The sequence below is a fragment of the Panthera leo genome, chromosome B4 (genome assembly GCF_018350215.1).
Source record: "Panthera leo isolate Ple1 chromosome B4, P.leo_Ple1_pat1.1, whole genome shotgun sequence".
In the NCBI taxonomy this organism is placed as follows: domain Eukaryota; kingdom Metazoa; phylum Chordata; class Mammalia; order Carnivora; family Felidae; genus Panthera; species Panthera leo.
Genome location: NC_056685.1, coordinates 89,707,370 through 89,727,883, shown reverse-complemented (window position 1 = coordinate 89,727,883; position 20,514 = coordinate 89,707,370).

Below are 20,514 nucleotides of genomic sequence, written 5' to 3'. Positions count from 1 at the left end.
AAGAAACAGGCTTTTTATATATAAGTTACAGTGAACTAGCATATGATTAAGTCATTGATGAATGAATGAACTAATGGATGCATCTAAAACAAGGCTCAGGACAAACTTGATTATTTGACCCCCTAAAACTGAGGTCAGATAACAGCAACAATATCATAGTCTCAGAATCTAAGAAAGACCAGGCTAGGACTTGCCGCTCCCAGTTAGGCAATAGTTATTCTGGGAACAGATTGTGGGAGCATCGGATATTCCTCTCCATGGACCTCTAAATAGCCCTGTCTTCCTCATGTTCCCACTCCAGAAGAGCAGCAAAGCCACTGTTATTTTTAGTCACATGCCAAATGTAATTCTAATTTATTCAGCTTCCTAAAACAAAGAAGTCCTGAACAAAGCACAGAAAAGTACATAGGATGTTTAGAAAGGTAAACAGCATGAGCATAGGCATGGAGGTGTGAAACTAAATCATGTGTGTGTGTTTGTGTGCGCATGTGCCTGCGTGTTGCAGCAGATATCAAGAAGACCAGAATACACTGCAAGGCAAAAAAAAAAAAAAAAAAAAAAAAGGATATGCGTATGTAGGAACTAAGTCCAGGATAATATCATATGCCACACAAGGGAGCCTAAATTCTTATCTTGACCACAATGGGAAGCTATAAGGTTTTCAGGCAGGGGAATGATACAGTTGGATTAGTATTTAGAAAGATCCCCCTGGAAGTAGAAAAGGGAGGGAAGGGAAACAAGCTGGAGTCAGATAAATGGCTGCTGCACTAGCGCAGACATCCATCACCCCAAAATTTGCCTGCTTTGTGTTCAAAGCAACACAAAATAAGTCTGCCCCTAGAAGTTAAAGATGACAGGAAATCTTGTGGGCAGCAACTGTGAGCAAGCCATATAGCCAACTCCAGGTCTTTATTTTAAAGGATAGATATAAAGGCACCTCGGTGGCTCAGTTATAAGCTTTGCTATAAGCGTCCAACTCTTGATTTTGGCTCAGGTCATGATTGATCTGAGGGTTGTGAGATCAAGCCCAGCATCAGACTCAGCACTGAGCTTGGAGCCTGTTTAAGATTTTCTCTCTCTCTCTCTCTCTCACTCTGTGTCTCACTTTCTGTCTGCCACTTCCCCACTTGTTCCCTCTCTCTTTCTGATAGATAGATAGATAGATAGATAGATAGATAGATAGATAGGCAGGCAGACAGATATAAATAATAGAATGTCTGAGGTGCCTGGCTGGCTCAATTGGTAGAGCATGTGGCCCTTGATCTTGGGGTTGTGAGTCTGAGCTCCATGTTGAGTGTAGAAATTACTTAAAAATAAAATCTTTTAAAAAAATAATGTGTTAGATAAGTCTAGTCCAGCTTGGCCCCAGCCATCAGGCCTACCTCTAACCCATAAAGTCAACACCCAAAATTATTGATCCCTAGACCTTTACCTCCTTATTGACCTGTGTCCTAAATCATTACAATCTGGATCTGCCTTGTTCTTGGTTCTGGGGCCCTTGCCTCATTTGCTGGTTATTATTTTATAGTCAGCACCCAAATCTTCTGTCCCATTTCTGACACTTACCTCTGGCCAGCCACTGCCCCATTTATTTGCTGTCTTGGCATGAAAACCTCTCCAAAGACTTTCCAGCACTAGGTGTCTCCAAACCCATCCACCACATACACTGAAACTATTTTTGTCAATATCACCAGAGATGTGCATGTTGCTAAATGCAATGATTAATTTTCAGTTCTCGTCTTATGTGACAAATCAGAACCATCTGACACACCTCCTCCTTGATAACTTTCTCCACTTGGCTTCCAGGATCCACAACGTTTTGTTTTGCCCTACTTGCCTGATTGTCCCTTTTCTGTCTCCTTTGCCAGTTCCTCCTCTTCAACCTCACCTCTTACATGTTGCTGGGTATCCCAGTCTGGGTCCTTGACCTTATCAATGGTTTCTCAACTTCAGCACTAGTTTGAGGCCAAACAATTCTTTGTTGTAGGGGGCTGTCCTACACATTGTAGAAAATATATAAATAAATAAATATATATATATATATATATATATATATATATATATATATATATATATATATAGTGGGCATTTACCTACTAGATGCCAATAGCAACCCTTCCCCCCAGTGGTGAAAATAAAAAATGTCCATGGGGCGCCTGGTTGGCTCAGTGAGTTAAGTGTCCAACTCTTTTTCTCTTTTTAAATTATTTCTTAATTTACATCCAAGTTAGCATATCACGCCACAGTGATTTCAGGAGTAGATTCCAGTGATTCATCCCCATACAACATCCAGTGCTCATCCCAAGTGTCCTCCTTAATGCCTCTTCCCCCCTCCCACAACCCCTCCATCAACTTTCTATTCTCTATATATAATAGTCTGTTATATTTTGTCCCCCCCCCCGTTTTTATATTACTTTTGCTTCCCTTCCCTTATGTTCGTGTTTTGTATCTTAAATTCCTCATGAGTGAAGTCATATAATTTTTGTCTTTCTCTAATTTCACTCAGCATAATACCCTCCAGTTCCATCCACATAGTTGCAAATGGCAAGATTTCATTCTTTTTGATTGCCGAGTAATACTCCAGTGTGTGTGTGTGTGTGTGTGTGTGTATCACATCTTTATCCATTCATCCATCAATGGACATTTGGGCTCTTTCCATATTTGGCTATTGACAATAGCACTGCTGTATACATTGGGGTGCATATGCCCCTTCGAAACAGCACACCTGTATCCTTTGGATAAATACCTAGTAGTACAATTGCTAGATCGTAGGGTAGTTCTACTTTTAATTTTTTGAGGAACCTCCACACTCTTTTCCAGAGTGGCTGCACCAGTTTGCATTCCCACCAACAGTGCAAGAGGGTTCCCGTTTCTCCACATCCTCGCCAGCATCTATAGTCTCCTGATTTGTTCATTTTGGCCACTCTGACTGGCATGAGGTGGTATCTGAATGTGGTTTTGATTTGTATTTCCCTGATGAGGAGCGACATTGAGCATCTTTTCATGTGCCTGTTGGCCATCTGGATGTCTTCTTTAGAGAAGTGTCTATTCATGTTTTCTGCCCATTTCTTCACTGGCTTATTTGTTTTTCGGGTGTGGAGTTTGGTGAGTTCTTTATAGATTTTGGATACTAGCCCTTTGTCCGATATGTCATTTGCAAATATCTTTTTCCATTCCATTGGTTGCCTTTTAGTTTTGTTGATTGTTTCCTTTGCAGCGTAGAAGCTTTTTATCTTCATGAGGTCCCAATAGTTCATTTTTGCTTTTAATTCCCTTGCCTTTGGGGATGTGTCAAGTAAGAAACTGTTACGACTGAGGTCAGAGAGGTCTTTTCCTGCTTTCTCCTCTAGGGTTTTGATGGTTTCCTGTCTCACATTCAGGTCCTTTATCCATTTTGAGTTTATTTTTGTGAATGGTGTGAGAAAGTGGTCTAGTTTCAATCTTCTGCATGTTGCTGTCCAGTTCTCCCAGCACCGTTTGTTAAAGAGACTGTCTTTTTTCCATTGGATATTCTTTCCTGCTTCGTCAAAGATTAGTTGGCCATACTTTTGTGGGTCTAGTTCTGGGGTTTCTATTCTATTCTATTGGTCTATGTGTCTGTTTTTGTGCCAATACCATGCTATCTTGATGATTACAACTTTGTAGTAGACGCTAAAGTCTGGGATTGTGATGCCTCCTGCTTTGGTCTTCTTCTTCAAAATTACTTTGGCTATTCGGGGCCTTTTGTGGTTCCATATGAATTTTAGGATTGCTTGTTCTAGCTTTGAGAAGAATGCTGGTGCAATTTTGATTGGGATTGCATTGAATGTGTAGATAGCTTTGGGTAGTATTGACATTTTGACAATATTTATTCTTGCAACCCATGAGCACAGAATGTTTTTCCATTTTTTTATATCTTCTTCAATTTCCTTCATAAGCTTTCTATAGTTTTCAGCATACAGATCTTTTACATCTTTGGTTAGATTTATTCCTCGGTATTTTATGCTTCTTGGTACAGTTGTGAATGGGATCAGTTTCTTTGTCTTTCTGTTGCTTCATTATTAGTGTATAAGAATGCAACTGATTTCTGTACATTGATTTTGTATCCTACAACTTTGCTGAATTGATGTATCAGTTCTAGCAGATTTTTGGTGGAGTCTATCGGATTTTCCATGCATAATATCATGTCATCTGCAAAAAGTGAAAGCTTGACTTCATCTTTGTCAATTTTGATGCCTTTGATTTCCTTTTGTTATCTGATTGCTGATGCTAGCACTTCCAACACTATGTTAAACAACAGCGGTGAGAGTGGACATCCCTGTCATGTTCCTCATCTCAGGGAAAAAGCTCTCAGTTTTTCCCCATTGAGGATGATGTTAGCTGTGGGCTTTTCATAAATGGCTTTTATGATCTTTAAGTATGTTCCTTCTATCCCGACTTTCTCGAGGGTTTTTATTAAGAAAGGATGCTGAATTTTGTCAAATGCTTTTTCTGCATCGATTGACAGGATCACATGGTTCTTATCTTTTCTTTTATTAATGTGATGTATCACGTTGATTGATTTGCGAATGTTGAACCAGCCCTGCATCCCAGGAATGAATCCCACTTGATCATGGTGAATAATTCTTTTTATATGCTGTTGAATTCGATTTGCTAGTATCTTATTGAGAATTTTTGCATCCATATTCATCAGGGATATTGGCCTGTAGTTCTCTTTTTTTACTGGGTCTCTGTCTGGTTTGGGAATCAAAGTAATACTGGCTTCATAGAATGAGTCTGGAAGTTTTCCTTCCCTTTCTATTTTTTGGAATAGCTTGAGAAGGATAGGTATTATCTCTGCTTTAAACATCTGGTAGAACTCCCCTGGGAAGCCATCTGGTTCTGGACTCTTATTTGTTGGGAGATTTTTGATAAATGATTCAATTTCTTCGCTGGTTATGGTTTCTTTCATCCATTTTGAGTTTATTTTTGTGTATGGTGTAAGAAAGTGGTCCAAGTTCATTCTTCTGCATGTTGCTGTCCAGTTTTCCCAGCACCATGTGCTGAAGAGACTGTCTTTATTCCATTGGATATTCTTTCCTGCTTTTGTCAAAGGTTAGTTGGCCATATGTTTGTGGGTCCATTTCTGGGTTCTCTGTTCTGTTGCATTGATCTAAGGGTCTATTTTTTGTGCCAGTACCATACTGTCTTGATGATTACAGCTTTGTAATAGAACTTGAAGTCTGGGATTGTGATGCCTCCAGCTTTGGTTTTCTTTTTCAAGATTGGTTTGGCTATTTGGGGTCTTTTCTGGGTCCATAAAATTTTAGGATTGTTTGTTCTAGCTCTGTGAAGAATGCTGGTGTTATTTTGATAGGGATTGCATTGAATATGTAGATTGCTTTGGGTAGTATCGACATTTTAACAATATTTGTTCTTCCAATCCAGGAGCATGGAATAGTTTTCCATTTTTTTGTATCTTCTTCAATTTCTTTCATAAGCTTTCTATAGTTTTCATTGTATAGATTTTTCACCTCTTTGATTAGGTTTATTCCTAGGTATTTTATGGGTTTTAGTGCAATTGTAAACGGGATTGATTCCTTGATTTCTCTTTCTATTGCTTCATTATTGGTGTATAGGAATGCAAATGATGTACATTGATTTTATATCCTGCGACTTTGCCGAATTCATGGATCAGTCCTAGCAGTTTTTTGGTGGAATCTTTTGGGCTTTCCATATAGAATATCTGGGAGTCATCTTGAAAGAGTGAAAGTTTCACTTCCTCCTGGCTGATTTGAATGCCTTTTATTCCTCTGTGTTGTCTGATTGCTGAGGCTAAGACTTCCAATACTATTTGAGTAACAGTGGCGAGAGTGGACATCCCTGTCGTGTTCCTGATGTTGGGGCGGGGAGAAAGCTCTCAGTTTTTCCCCATTGAGGACGATAGTAGCGGTGGGTCTTTCATATATGGCTTTTAAAATCTTGGGGCGCCTGGGTGGCGCAGTCGGTTAAGCGTCCGACTTCAGCCAGGTCACGATCTCACGGTCCGTGAGTTCGAGCCCCGCGTCAGGCTCTGGGCTGATGGCTCAGAGCCTGGAGCCTGTTTCCGATTCTGTGTCTCCCTCTCTCTCTGTCCCTCCCCCGTTCATGCTCTGTCTCTCTCTGTCCCAAAAATAAATAAACGTTGAAAAAAAAATTAAAAAAAAAAATAAATAAAATCTTGAGGTATGATTCTTCTATCCCTTGAGGGTTTTTATCAAGAAAGGATGCATATTTTGTCAGATCCTTTATGTCCAAAAGACACAACCCTGAAGCAGGTCACCAAGGGAGTAAAGATAAAGAGGACCAAGGGCTGAGCATTGGGATACCCCAATATTAAATGAGTTCAAAGAAAAGGAGGAACCAGCAAAGGAGATTAAAAAAGAGAGTTAGGGGGAAAACAAAGACAAAGTGTCGCATCCTACAAGCTAAGTCTGAAAACAATCCATCAGGGATCGTTTAGTGACAAACTAAAATCTCTAAACCTAGATCCATCATAGTGACTTCTCTAGGAAATGTACAATCTACTTATGTAGCAAAATGCAGAATGCAATGTAAATATTTCTTTCATTGCTGTGCTTAATTACTCATTAATTTATCAGATATAGTTCTTGCAGTTCAGGATCCTGTCTCCATTTAATTTCCATCTGTTTATGATGCTATCACAGTTTAATTAAATAAACCAAAAGTTTAGGTGTTGTATGAGCATATGGAGGTAGAAATACCAGATCAACACATATGACTAATATCTGAAATGTAGTAATTGTGACATTATCTAATCTGTGACATTATTAATCTTGTCATTTACCAAAATAAGTACCTAAGAATCAAAACTGGGAAAAAGAGTTTTTCTTAACTCTAAACTTCACCATAACAAAACCCTCTAAACACAAAATGGCTAATATTTAATAATTGATCTGATATTATTCAGACAATATATTAATTAGTTAATTTCAAGGGTTTAGCCCAACACTTACTTAGCATTTGGAACCACTTCCCTTGGTTATTTCTTCCAGGGATACAGAGGAGTATAGATTTGGTAAATATGATGTTCATGGGTTACCATAGCAAGCAAGGCACAAACAAAACCAGACCAATTCTGGATCAATGTCTTTGTAAGAAAAAAGATGCCTGATGTATTTCTAGATGGCTTCATAGCAACATTTACTCCCCCAGTAAGCCGAGCACCGATGCTCCCTAATCTTTGCTCCTGATCATCCTTCTAAATCAGAAGCTCAGAGCAGTTGTACTAAAAAAAAAAAAAAAAAAAAAAAATGCCTTCAAGATCACATTTCCTACAAATAATAATTGAGCTGCAGAAACTAAGTAAGTATAAGCAATGCTTCACACGTGGAAGGGGGCATATGCTTCCATATGACTTCCCTCAGATACACTATTGTTCTATGAACTCCTTGAACATAATCACATATCTACATACAAATTTTACTAAAAATGTGGAATTAAGTAACCATTTCAAAAATTTTTTAAACACCATTTTTTTAACACGATGATAAATAGAGTCCCAAACCCAAGCAAAGTTTCATTCATTTTCCTTGTGCAATCAGATTCTGTAAAAATTTGTCAGATCCTTTTAAAGTTCCTGTAGAACAAATAAGCACATGCAGTCATGTTTTAGCAATTAGGATGAAGTCAGAACAGGCATACGTTTCAAATCTGTGACTGATACAGTCCTGGGAGGGTCTGTTTCACTAGATGAAAGAAAAGATAGAATAATTGTTGTATCCCTTATCTAAGTGATATGTAGGGCTGTGCGGTGCTCAAAACCCACCAATTGAATGAATGGATGAATAAAGATAAAGACTTGGGTTTATAGTGAAATTTTTTGTTTAAAAAGGTCAGAATGGAAAAAAAAAAACAAAAAACTGGCTTGACACAGATCCTGAGAAAGAGCCCTGGGAATTGAAATTCAACTCAAACTAAAGTTTGGTCAAATGGACCAGCATTGTTATAATATATAAAAAGTTAATACAATCTTATTAGATGCAAGCTTCCAGATAAAGTGCAGTAATTGTGCCTACACTTGGCATGAATTAGACTTCACCTGTAATGTTTTTTGTTCCAGGAAAAATATCATAAGAAGGACATTAGCAATCCAAATTTTCCCCAGAGGATGTGTCCAGGTTGCTTAGCACAGAGCCTTGGACCTACAGCTGTTCAATAAATAAGTATTGAATTACCCTGAGCTGATATGGAAGACTCTGGGAATCATAAAAGAAATGATTAAGGGAAGATGAAAGGAGGTGGATTATAGCTTAACCCCGAATACACATCCTAACAGAGCTGCCCTGCAATGAAATGAGATGCCCAATGAAGTAGGAATCTTAACATTTCATCAGATGAATGCTCACCTACCAGAGTTGTTACCAAAGAATCGCTTATACTACTAAGTGGGAAACTGAAATGGATGGCCTCCAAAAGCTCTTTCAGTCTGAGCAACCTGGATGGATGCCATGGCCGACAGAGGGTATGTCCATAGCTAGCTTAGAACACCGTCCAGCTAGTTCTACTCACCTCCCCAGGGAGCCCCTATCATGCATTCTATTCTTCAAAGGGGAATGCCATTGGGCTCCAGGTTGCAATGTTACCATTTGCACAGCCACGGACAGCCACTCTGTGGGGCGCCTTATGCCCTAAACCAGCCAAAGCACTAGCTTTCCCTTACCATGCTTCCCACTCTACTTGTTTGGAAAGGAAGCTGTTTTTTAAGTCATTCTTCAAGAAAAAAAAAAAGATCGTTAGGGGCGCCTGGATGGCTCAGTCGGTTAAGGGTCCGACTTTGGCTCAGCTCATGATCTCATGGTTTGTGAGTTCGAGCCCCGCGTCAGGCTCTGTGCTGACAGCCTGGAGCCTGCTTCGGATTCTGTGTCTCCTTTCTCTGCCCCTCCCCAACTTGTGTTCTGTCTTTCTATGTCTCTCAAAAAATAAATAAATGTAAAAAAAAAAAAAAAATTAGAAAAGAAAAAAAGATCGTTGGCTGAGAACTTTGTACCTAAGTGCTCCTTATCCAACAACCAATTCTACATACTTTTAAAACTTGATGAGATGAGAATACTGGGGGAGGTGTGTGCAACAGTAGGAAGCCTTCTTGTTCCCTTCCTCACACAAATACCCTGAAAACACTGGAGTAAAAACTGCCACCTTACTGCTAGAACCTGGCTGTCTGGTGATGTTTGCATGAAGCAACAGTGGCATCTAGTGGTGATATGCATTAACCACATGCTTGCTCCATTCATGACAGAAAAACGGATAAAGACCTAATCCTTCTCCCCAACCTCCCCTTGTTCCTCTGATCTACTCAGACCCAATGAGAAGTTGGCTGGGAAACAGAAAAAGTCAGTAAAACAGGGAACCCTTAAAATGATGCATGCAGAGCTTACTAAACACTTAACATATCTAACTAGGCATTCAGTGAACAATTGACATACAGCCAAAATTTCTTTCCTGAATGCAGACCCACTGAATTGGTGCTAGCATATGTTGCATAAATCAAACATTATACATCACCTACATCACCTATACATCATTTGTTCATCGTACATCACCTACAACAGTCAGCTTTTGTTCATCGAAATAAGCGAGAACCTTAAGACACTTGCGAAATAAGATTTCCTCCACTGGTTTTTATAGGGTTTCCTTTTCTCGTTGTTGTCTCTCACTGCTTTTTAATAATCATGGCCCTTCGGCTCCAAGTCTAACTTAAAAGGGGAATGACACCAGTGTGGGCTTCAGCATTTGGGGATCTAGTTCCCCATGTTGGGTCCACCACAGCCCGGGAGGCCAGCAGCCAGTCCAACCCCGACTCAGTGACAGGATCTTGTAGGCATCCACAGCTCCCCTCTCCAGCTGCCTCCTGGGTCTGCTTCTTTCATTATATCAAATTTTTCACTGGGAGGAGGTGGCTGCTTCGGGTGGTTTAGGGTGTGAGAGCTGGAGCCATCCTCCCTGGCTTTAGTTCTACCCTCCATAATCTTGGGAAAGTTGCTTACCCTCTTTCTAAACCCAGGATCCTTATCTGGAACATAAGAAACTAGACCCTACTCTTCGGGTGATTACGAGAATTAAGTGAGGTAATCCATGTAAGGCCCTTAGTGCATGGCCTCACAAGCGGGAAGCATTCAATCAATAATTACTGGTATTTTGTGTTTATCTTCTTCTGCTATCCCATAGACCTGCAGTTCTCAAACTTTTTGGTCTTTACATAAATTCTCTAAAATTAAAAGGACCCTAAGAGCTTACGTTTATAGGTTACACCTTTTGACATTCACTGTTTTAGAAATCAAACCAAAATATTTGAATTCTTTTTAAGAGGACAATAATGAATCCCCTAACATAAATAACATTTTAGGAAAAATAACTACATTCTCCATAATAAGAGTATTTGGTAAGAGAGTGTCATTGCTTTATACTTTTCCAAATCTCGTTCATGTCAGGCTATTAAGAAAATAGCTGGGTTCTCCTATCTGCTCCTGCATTCAATTTATTCTAATGTTACACATCATGCAGCCCCTGAAAAACTCCTTGTGCACTCATGAGAAAAGGAGAGTGGAAAAGGCAAATGACGTCTTAGTGTTATTAAGAAAATAGTTTTACTTGGCAATCAAAAAGAATGAAATCTTGCCATTTGCAACAAAGTAGGTGGAACTAGAGTATATTACGCTAAGGGAAGTAAGTCAGAGCAAGACAAATATCCTATGATTTCACTCATATGTGGAATTTAAGAAACAAAACATAAACATAGGGGAAAGGAAGCAGAAATAAGATAAAGACAGAGAGGGAGGCAAACCATAAGAGACTCTCAAATACAGAGAACAAACTGAGGGTTGCTGGCAGGGTACTGGGTGGGGGGTGGGGTGGGCTAAATGGGCGATGAATCGCTAAATTCTATACCTGAGATCATTATTACACTATATGTTAAGTAACTTGGATTAAAAATTTTTTTTTAATAATTTAAAAAAAAAGAAAAAAAGAAAAGAGTTTTGGCCTCATGGGCTCCACGAGAAGACCTCAGGGACACACGGGGGTGTGTTTGCAGTTTGTAGCTGTGGCCCGAAGCACCTGTCCGGGTTTCCTGGTGTATCAGCACAGCAGAGTGGCAGGCCCCAGGTCAGCTCACCGTCAAAACTGGGAGGATTCGCACAGACTAGAAGGGCCGAAGGAACTGGACATACACACAGCAGCTGGTGAAAGAGGCAGGAAAACCCTTCACCCTGAGCCTAGCCTATACCCTGTGGTTCAGAAACTCAGACTCGGACCACATGGAAGTCCACAGTCCTGCCTCTCTACTGCACGATGAAGCTTGGTCATGACTAATAATACCCTTCCTGAAATCCATCCATTTTTCTGGCTGATGGGCTGAATTGTTTTCTGTTTTCTGTTTTTCTTATTTGTTTTAGTCGTTTTTTTTTTTAATCTGTTTTGGAAGAGAGCTAATTCAAGGAAACTAAAATGTTCGTTTGATGTCATTCCTTTTCCAGAAATCACCTTTTTAAAATCTGGAAATCCAAAGGCTGTGTGTGACCTAATCATTACTTATTATTTTTACATCATTATAGGTTGGCAAGCTTTCAGATACATATTGTTGCTGAGACCCTCTTAATAGTGTTTTATTTATTCTTTATGGACCTTTCAGGCTACTTAAGTATAATCTATGAGGTGACATCATGGTCACTATGTCCCTGCGTGACACTCAAAACCACATACGAGGCAAACTCAAGCAGTGGTTCATTCTTGGTACCCAGTGGAGACGGTTCCTCTTGAAGGAGGCTCCAGACATGATCTCTAAGACAGTTTTCAAAAGGAGGGCAGGACCGGGGCTCTCTGGAGCTGACTGCTTTGGGTGCAGAGTTTATACTTTTCTCTCCACAAGGCTCTACAACTCAGGTTCTCTCTCCCTCACCGCACTAGTTCTAGAAACTTGAAAAGTTACTGTTATCAGTCAAAACGCTGAGCTGCTGGCACCAAAACCCAAATCGAAACCACTGTAGTGCAGAGCGGGATTTGAGGAAGAAATGCTTGTTTCTTGGAGACAACTTGCAATGATTCCACTTAATCCAGGAGTGCCATGAAAATATAAACAATATAATGTGTAGTGCGTGGCTTATGAAATATTATAACATAGGAACCTATTCTTATTAATATAAACAGGATGCTAAGTGAAAGTTTTCCTACTCCTAGGTGAAGTATAGTCTAATCTCTAGATTGACCTCCTTCTCTCTACATCAGCGATACTGCACCTGTCCTACTCTACCCTTATGTCCACATCTCTATACTATATATGTATGTATCCCAGTAACTTTGTGCTTGCTCTTCCCTCTGCCTGGAACATCTCTCCCCAAACACCTACAGGAGGACCTGTGCCATGGTAGTGGTCCCTGACTCTGCTTTCTGGCCACCTTCCTGTGACCCTCCCCACCCCCACCCCCATCACACACACACCTTGTAGCTCCTACAGCGATGATACACTCCACACACAAAGGAAGGAAAGGAAACACACACACACACACACACACACACCCTACCAGAACATCCTTTGATGTCACTTAATTACTCCAAACTACAGTTGTCATCAGTGAAAGAGAATGGGCCAGATCAAACTGCAGTTTGCGAAACTATGCTCCCCAGGATCCCAAAACCTGTACAGAGCAGCTTGGGGGTGACCTCAGGCAACAAGAAGGGAACAGAGTGGAGAGGGCTTTGGCCCTTCCACCTCAGCCTCAACCAGAGCAGCTGTGATATTCTCCGGACATTTGGTTTGAACACAAACTGTGGATCTGACAGTCCAGAAATAAACCCTAAAACACACACAGGTATTGAGTATGGGATACACATGGTGGTGGCATTTCACATCAATGATGAGAAGATGGGCTATTTAATAAATGGTGTTTGGACCACTAGGCAACCATTTGGAAAAATGTTACGATGGAACCATCATGCACATATTACACAAAAGTAAATTCCAGATGGATCAAAGATTTAAGCCATGGAAAATGAAACCCAAGAAAAGAGAAGGGAAAAAAAAGAAATAATTTTCGAACAATTCCAAAGATTTGGGGAAGGCCTTTCTAAATATCACACAAGACCTGGGGCACCTGGGTGGGTCAGTCGGTTAAACATCCGAGTCTGACTTTGGCTCAGGTCATAATCTCACGGTTTGTGAGTTCGAGCCCTGTGCTGGGCTCTGTGCTGACAGCTTGGAACCTGGAGCCCTCTTCAGATTCTGTGTCTCCTTCTTGCTCTGTCTCTCCCCTACTTGCACTCCCTCCCACCCTCCCTCTCTCCCTCAAAACGTAAACATTTAAAAAAAAGGGGGGGGGATAAAATTAAAAAGGGGCCGCTAATCTGAATTTACTTAAAACTGACAAGAATTGGGGCACCTAGGTGGCTTAGTTGGTTGGGTGTCCAACTTCAGCTCAGGTAATGATCTCACAGTTCATGACAACTCAGCCTGGAGCCTGCTTTGGATTCTGGGTCTCCCTCTCTCTCTGCCCCTCCCCCACTCACTCACGGGTTCTCTTTCTCTCAAAAATAAACATTTAAAAAAATTTTGTAAAAAATAAATATCACACAAGACCCTGAAGCTAGAAAAGACTGATGAATTTGAATAAAAACGCTTTTAAGTCTACATACATGTTCACAAATCAGCATCAGGTCAGAAGATAACCAGGAAAATGAGAATATTGCAATATTACAAAGACGTTTTTCTTAATGCATAGAGAACGTGCATCAATAAGAGAAAAGGACCAAAAGTGAGCATAGGCTATGAACAAGGGACCTATAAGTAATGTTTAGATATATGCTAACTTCATGCCCATTTTTTAAATGTAGCTTAATATCTGTCCAGTCAGAAAAGATCAAAAAAGTTTGGTGGCACCTGGGTGGCTCAGTTGGTTGAGCATCCAACTTCGGCTCAGGTCGTGACTTCACAGTTTGTGGGTTTGAGCCCCATGTCCTGCTTTGCACATGGAGCCTGCTCTGAATTCTGTCTCCCTCTCTCTCTGCCCCTCCTCTGCTCGTGCTCTCGCTCTCTCTCAAAAATAAACATTAAAACAAAAAAGTTTGATAAGATATTGAGCAACATGAGGAGGAATTTATAGAACATCTGCAGAGACTAATTTAGCCACATGTGTCAAAATATAAAATGAACATTGTTGACGAGTAATCCCATAGCTAAGAGTTTATCCTGTAGCTAAACCTGCTTATTTGCAATATAACAACATATACACAAGGGCATGCATATTCCATAGGTATGGAATCAGAAGCCAAAACATTCCCTGACAATGGACAAGAGGATCAATTCATTGTGCACAGACCTCAAATGGGAACCAATGCCCCAGTAAAAAGAATGCGGTCACCCTGCCTGCACTGTTATGAAACGATCTCCCTGATACATTAAGTGAAAAAAAAAGAAAGATTCAGAAGTTTATTATCTTGCTACTACTTACAAAAATACATGTGTGTGTGAACATGCTTGAATATGCACAAAATTCTTCTGGGAGGATCTGTAAGGAAGTGCTGATAGTGGTTTCCTGTAGGTAAGGAAACTGGATGGCTAAGGATCAAGGTGTAGAGAGAGACCTAGTTTTCTCCAAGAGCTTTTTTTACAGTTTGAATTTTTACCATGTGCAAACACACTGCCTTTAAAAACCATTGAAAACTACTGAGCGACAGGATCCCTCGATCTAACATTTAATGATTTCATTATTCGAATACACTTTTATTAAGGATTCCATGACTCTGTCATGTGTTTCACACTTGAAAAACACACTAGAGGGGCTCCTGGGTGGCTCAGTCGGTTAAGTGGCCAACTTCGGCTCGGGTCATGATCTCGCGGTCTGTGAGTTTGAGCCCCGTGTCAGGCTCTGTGCTGACTGCTCAGAGCCTGGAGCCTGTTTCAGATTCTGTGTCTCCCTCTCTCTGACCCTCCCCTGTTCATGCTCTGTCTCTCCCTGTCTCAAAAATAAATAAAACGTTAAAAAAAAAATTAAAAAAAAAAAGAAAAAGAAAAACACACTAGAAATTCTGGCCCACAGCTCCACATGCAATGAAAATCTTTAAGCTTTTCACTATTTGTTAAGTTCGGCTATATATACATTTGTGGAATTTATTATGTAAAAGTCATATGTAACCCAATTTTCCCCAGACCTCAGCACCTTTCTGGTCCAAAAGAGGTCTCTGTAACAGCAATGACTCAAATCACTATTCTCACGATATATTATGGGTTTTTTTTGTGTTTGTTTCTTTTTATTTAAGAGAGAGCTCACACAAGTAGGGGAGAGGGGCAGAGAAAGAGGGGGATGGAGGGCAGGGAGAGGGAGAGAGAGAGAGAGAGAGAGAGAGAGAGAGGGAGAGGGAAGGACGGAGAGAGGGAGGGAGGGAATGAGAACCTTAAGCAGACTCCATACTAAATGCGGAGGCGACATGGGGCTCGATCTCATGACCCTGGGATCATGACCTGAGCTGAAATCAAGAGGCGGGCACTCAACTGACTGAGCCACCCAGGTGCCCTGTCACAGATATGTTTTGAAACAGCATCTGTGAAGTCTTCTTATCCCCTTAACACTGGGCTATGTTGAAATCCTCAGGGGATGCCTCTTATGTGTTCGCAAATAGGTGTGGTCCCAGCGTGTGCTTCCGTGGCTCTGCTGAACACTACAGGTCCCCATGAGGCCCATGACCAGATCCAGCCCGCAGCTTCCCAGCAGATACCACCTGAGACATGCTGGAGCCTTCTCCGTAAGCAGGTGGCATGGCTACCTAAGGAAGGCAGAGGCAATGTGCCTTCTGTTTCTATTGCACTCTGCGAGAGGAGTTCCACAAGTATGCCATTGGGCTCCCAAACGTTGTGGAATTTGGTTAAAATATCTCTTCTGTGTTTTGTTTTCAAGTCACTCTGCTTTCCACAGGGCTCAGTCATGAATGCAGATGGTGCTGGAATAGTAGGCAAAATTAACCAAAGATGGTTTCATACTCAAAATCACCTCTCCTTCTGTGACAAGGAGATACAAGACCAAAAAAGACTCAAGAGCTTGAGGAAAGAGCCCTCTTCATAAAACAAGAACCACGCTCCCTGACTCCATCACTGCTTCCCATTATCTATTATTATGATAGGGAGGACAAAGCCAAAAATAAGAGAAAGCAGCTCAGGAGAGGCTTGAATTACTATAAAGTAAAAAATATTAACTATTTTTCACTGGTGATACATCCACTGCTTTGCCTTTATATCTGTAATCTTTATAACATCCCTGTTCCAAGTAAGAGACGTTTAATAGGAACAACAGAAAACCTGCGCAAACTGGGCTAGCATTCCAACGTCTGCTTACCTAACAAAGTGTCGTAGAGAGACGTATTTAGTTGCAGGCATGACCTGATCCAAGGATCACTTGATATGAAAAGGGTGTGGTTTCTCAGCTCCACTTGCTCCCTGTTGACTCTCTTCTCCAGCAGGTTCTGCCCTCGTGGTTACAAGACCACTCCCAGCAGCAACTTATGGGATTTTCCACCCAGGTGCAAACCCAGTAGAAATGAGCAAGTCAGCTTCCCCAAGATTTCAAAACAAGAGCCCAGGAACTGACTTTCTTTGCCTGTGTGCATGTCCATAGGCCAGACACCGGGGATGGAGGAGGGAGAATGCTGACTGGCTTAGCTGTGGCCCTGTGCTCCAGGGGCATCAACCTCCCCGGAAGTACTCCAACAGAAGGAAGAGGGCCAACCCCCCAAGCAAAGTCAGAGCATTGCTGCCAAAGGGAGAGAGTTAATTGTAGGCAGCAAAAATAGCAGACTCCACAAGAAACCTTATGAGGTTGAAATTACTATTCTCACTGTACAGATGGGGAAACCAAAGCTCCCAGCTATTAAGTAATTTGCACAAAAATCAAAGAACTGGAAAGTGACAAATTGGATTTGACCTCATTAACGTGTTGGATAAGATTAAAAGGACAAGTGGGTGTTTCTCAGACAGACTGGAGCAAGCAGGGTGCTCTAGGCAGAGGTTTGTGAATACACGGTTACAAGAATGCTGCGAGGGCAAGGACCTCTCAGGGCATGTAAAGTTGTTTGCAAAGTTGTCGGTGCAGCAGAGAAAAGAGCTCAGTCTTGTGTCAGAGGGATCAGGACTCTGCTATTTATCAGCTAGGTGGCCATGGACAAGGCCATAACCGCTCACCTCATATCCACCATCTGTGTAATACACGGATAATATGCTTCACAGGGTTCTTGGGAGGAATAAGCAAGATAACATATATGAAGGAGCCAGGACAATGCCTAGCACATGGAAATGAACGGTAGATGTTGGTGTGGGGATGACAGGACGTAGAAGGTGACGAACGGGAAAGAGGTAGGGAAAAAAGCTCAAACAATATCCATGGGCCAGATCATGCTAAACTAAGGATTTCAGATTTTATCCCCCAGAAAATGGGGTACGATAGGATTTTGACTGGAGGGATGGCCTGGTAAGATTTTCATTTTGGAAGGATCACACTGGCAACAGTGTGTACTTACGGCAGCAGGGAGGGGGACTAGTTAAGATACCGCTAAAATAGAATGACAGTGGTTGCCAAATCTAGCTCAGTGTCAAATTTACTAGGGTGTTTGTTTGTTTGTTTGTTGAATACAGATTTGTGGACTCCTCAGGGGTGGGGAGACATCTGGGCTGAGGTATCAGCTAGCTCCCGCCCGGCCCTGTTGGTTCCCGAAGGGAACTGATCCACCTCCTTCCCAACGATCAGCATTGCCCAAAGGAAAACTAGAATTGTAGCAGGAATACAAAAATTAAGGAACAGTCAACTCCTTGTTGTTGGTTTTTTTTTTAACTCCAGGATTCTTGAGGCCTCTGGGGTGCAGAGTGGAGCAATCAGATAAGGAGTGGGTGTGCTGGACGAGGTGAAGAAGATGAGACAGAGCATGACTTTTCAAGTCATCAGTAGGTCCGACCTGAGCTGAGCTCCAGGAGAGATGCAGACTCAGGTTCAGGAGCTGGCCAACAGGGAACCTCTCGGGAGCTGATCCAACCCCAACAATCTCCCAGTCCCCATTCAGTCCCCATGCGATCGAGCGCAGGCTGTCTTTGTGAAAGAAAAGCTGCCTGGTTCTACTTTAGCTACCGTCCGGTAAGGGCCTCCCATCTATGGCTGTATCCCAGGGGCCCCACGACTCCACACTTTGCTGACTTTCACCTGAACTGCCTTATGTAATAGATAACAGCCATTCCAATGGGGGAAACACTCATGGACCAAGCCATCTTATGGATGAACCATAATTCACCCCAACCATTTCCTCTGTTCTCAGATATTCTTTCCAAATTTCTACTAGTAAATTTACTGCAATGACAATTTGCACATAAAACTTTTACTCCTATCACTTCCAACTCTAAAATATCTAATACTCTTAGAAGAAACCTGGTAGTGGTCATTTCCTCAAGTTTGAGTTCAAATCTCACACACTAGTTTCTTCTCAAAGTATGCAATGCGCGATCATTTGACAAAGTTCAATACAATTAACCACTGAGCAACACGAGGGTGAGAAGCACAGTTGAAAATCCACGTATAACTTTTGACTCCCCCAAAACTTAACTACTAACAGCCTGTTAGCCAGAAGCTTTACCAATAATATAAACCTCCAATTAACACATTTTTTGTATGTTATATGTATTACACTGTATTCTTATCATAAAGTAAGCCAGACAAAAGAAAATGTTAGGAAAATTCTAAGAAAAATGTATTTATAGTACTGCACTGTATTTATCAAATCCACATATAAGTGGACCTCCACAGTTCAAATTCCTGCTGTTTGAGGGTCAACTGTACCTGCTGATTTTTTTTAAAACCTTAGTGAACAAAGAATAAAAGGTAATTTCCTTAACCTGATAAAAGATACCTACCAGAAATCTCAGCAAACATCTTACTGAATGGTTCCTTCAAAAGCCAGGAATGAGGTATGCATGCCCATTATCACTGCTTCTATCAATACTGGAGGTCCTAGAAAAAAAGAAAAGAGAAAAAAAAAAAAAAGAAAAAAAACTGCTGCCTCATCCAAGGGCATAGAGAAACAGGCATTCTTATTCATGGCTTGCAATGAGAAGTTCAACCTTTGATGGTGGCAATTTGACAATACGTATGACTTAAAAATCTTCCTATTTTTTTTTTTATTTAAAAAAATTTTGTTTAACATTTATTTATTTTTTTTTTTAATTTTTTTTTAACGTTTTATTTATTTTTGAGACAGAGAGAGACACAGCATGAACTGGGGAGGGGCAGAGAGAGAGGGAGACACAGAATCGGAAGCAGGCTCCAGGCTCTGAGCCATCAGCCCAGAGCCCGACGCGGGGCTCGAACTCACGGACCGTGAGATCGTGACCTGAGCCGAAGTCGGAAGCCCAACCGACTGAGCCACCCAGGCGCCCCAACATTTATTTATTTTTGAGACAGAGAGAGACAGAGCATGAACAGGGGAGGGGCAGAGAGACAGGGAGACACAGAATCCAAAACAGGCTCCAGGCTCTGAGCGGTCAGCACAGAGCCCAACATGGGGCTTGAACTCACAAATTATGAGATCATGACCTGAGCCGAAGTCGGACGCTTAACCGACCAAGCCACCCAGGCGCCCCACAAATGTTCCTATTTTTAAAGTTCATTTATTTTGAGAGAAAGAGAACATGGGGAAGGGGCAGGGAGAGAGAGAGGGAGAGAGAGAGAATCCCAAGCAGGCTTGTTAGCACTGTCAGTGCAGAGCCTGACATGGGACTCGATCTCACAAATCGTGAGACCATGACCTAAGCTGAGATCAAGTGTCAGAGGCTTAGCCGACTGCACCACCCGGGTGCCCCCAAAATGTTCATACTTTCTAATCCAGTAACACCACCTCAATGAATGTACCCTGAGAACGTAGTTAAGTCTGTACACAAAGATGTAAGTATTAAGACGCTCTCAAATACTACCTACAATCAGGAACCAACTGTTTGACAACAGTCCTGAATTCTGGCATGAACACGTGAAGGAAAGTCACTGAAAATGACGCTGTATACGAGCGTCTACTGGAAAGACAGCTAAATATACCTTTGTGTGTGTGTATACATGCACACACACATACAAGAACGTTCCGGAGAAGCCCATACCAGAACACTGAGGATTCCTTATGCTCGGTTTTGCAAATTTTCTTAAAATATATGCTACTTCTTTCATTAGGAAAAATAATGTTTTTAAAAAATTTTTTAACGTTTATTTGAAAAAGAACACAAGCAGGGAAGAGGCAGAGAGAGAAGGAGACACAGAATCTGAAGCTGACTCCAGGCTCCGCGCTGCCAGCACAGAGCCCAACACAGGGGGTTGAACTCACAAACTGTGAGATCATGACCTGAGCCGAAGTCAGATGCTCAACCGAGCCACCCAGGCACCCCGAAAAAATAATGTATTTTAAACGTTGCCTCAAATGATTGTTGGAGGCAAAGAAAGTGGCTCAGAAAGAGTAAAGGGAGACTTGATGAAGGGAGCAGGCTGATGCAGT